We start from the raw sequence: 2369 nt of genomic DNA on the forward strand, positions 1-2369 counted from the left end.
TTTTTTAGTGATAGCTACTAAATAGATAGATACCTAACTGGCGTGAGGTAGTATTTCAATGTGGTTTTGATTTGTATTTCTCTAATGACCAGTGATGATATGCTTTTTTTCATATGTTTGTTGGCTGCATAAATGTCTTCTTTTGAAAATTGTCTGTTCATATCCTTTGCCCACTTTTTGATGTGGTTGTTTGTTTTTTTCTTGTAAATTTGTTTAAGTTCTCTGTAGATTCTGGATATTAGCCCTTTGTCAGATGGGTAGATTGCAAAAATTTATTCCCATTCTGTCAGTTGCTGCTTCATTCTATTGATAGCTTCTTTTGCTATGAAGAAGCTCTTAAGTCTAATTATATCCCATTTGTCTATTTTGGCTTTTGTTGCCATTGCTTTTGGTGTTTTAGTCATGAAATCCACAGCCTTACCAGTGTTTTGTCTTTTCAACATTATTATATAGCTGAAATTATACAGTACAAAGCCTTTTCAGATTTACTTATTTTCCTTTGTGATATGTATTTCAGGCTCCACCTGCCTTTTCATGATTCAGAGCTAATTATTTTTAGCACTGAATGACATTCTATTGTCTGAATATATAACAGTTTATTAATCCATTCACCTACTGAATAATATCTTGGTTGCTTCCAAGTTTAGTCAATTATAAATAAAGCTGCTATAAACATATTTATGAAGATTTCATGTGGATGCATGTTTTCATTTCCTTTCATTGAATGTCAAGGAATGTGACTGTTGAGTAATATGGTACAAAATATAATCGTTTTTTGGGAGACTGAAAAATTGTCTTTCAAAATGGCTGTACCATTTCCATTACCATCAGCAATGAATAAAACTTTTGGTTGCTCCCCATACTCACTAGAATATGCTGGTGCCAGTGTTTTAGATTTTGTTATTCTAATTAATGTGTAATGTTATTTTGTTATTTTAGTTTGCATTTTCCTGATGACATATGTGTGATGCATAGCATGTTCTCATATGTTTAATTGCCATTCGTGTGTCTTCATTGGTGAGGTTTCTGTTAATACCTTTGGTACATATTTTAAAGATGCAATTTAATTTAATTCTGGATTCAGGGGTACAAGTGTATAATTATATCAGTATATTGCATACTGATGTTAACCGGGCTTCTAGTGTACTCATTACTGAAATAGTGAAGATAGTAACCATTAGGTAATTGTTTAGTCTTCACTCCTTCCACCCTCCCTCATTTGGAGTCCCCATGTCTATTATTTTCATCTTTATATCCATGTTTACACATTGTTTAGCTCCCACCTATAAGTAAAAACATGAAATATTGGTTTTTCTGTTTCAGAGTTAGTTCACTCAGGTGGTTTCAAATCATATGTGTTCAGTAAATAAGACAGAGCCTGTAAGATATTTATCATTTAGACAAAAAAGAAAACAACACACTTCTGAGAGCTTCCCTTTAGTTTAAAAATGGAAATTTCATGAAAATCATGCATTGGTTTTTGTTTGTTTGTTTTTTGTTTTTTGTTTTTTCCCAATGAGGCCTTTGCAGGGTGTAAAGACATATACCTCATGATCTCAAGCATTTCACAAAATCCTGGTGACAAGATTACATTTTTACTGTTAAATATAGAAGTTTGTAAAAAATAATGGGAAATTTACATTATTCTATCCATCATTTATTCAGCTCATACTATGAGCTAGGTGCTCTTATAGATATTTTTACATATATTAACTCACTTAATCCTCATAATAACATTATAACTCAGAAATTATTCTCATTCTTACATATGAGAACACTGAGGATTATGGTATTAGGTTCTAAAATGTCAAGGCTCACATATATTCAATATACTACAGTGCACTCTAGTTGAAAAATAAAGAAATAGATGTCTTAAATTGCTGCTTCTTTTTCTTTTTTTGTTTAATAAAATCTACATTAAACAAGGTGGTTGGATAAATGCCATGCTGAACAGCTGGGAGGCAAATCACATGTGTTTTAGGCTGAGTAAAAAGCACTGGGGATTTTTTCTTGACATAGTATATGGGATACTTGTGTTAAAGCACCACTGAACTGCTTCCATCAGAGTGTGAGAACACAAGAATTTATCTTGCATTTGAATTTGGTGAATAAACATTATTCAATTTATACTGAAATACAAACTTTAAAAACAGTATTAGAGATAATAAAGAGATATCCATAATTACAAAACAGCAAATTTCAAAAGAACAAATTTTGACAAGATAGGCAAGATGGATAATTGGATGGAGCTAGGAGGAACTTCTGCCCCTGAGAGACTGGGACAATGTAAAGACTGCTAGACTCCAAGCAGAACTTTGGAAGGAAGGCACTGAGAATGTATAAAAGGAAGACACATATGCTAGGTTAAT

This window comes from Aotus nancymaae, unplaced genomic scaffold (assembly GCF_030222135.1).
Source record: "Aotus nancymaae isolate 86718 unplaced genomic scaffold, 86718_ANA_hifiasm-v0.15.2.pri h1tg000004l, whole genome shotgun sequence".
Taxonomy (NCBI): Eukaryota; Metazoa; Chordata; class Mammalia; order Primates; family Aotidae; genus Aotus; species Aotus nancymaae.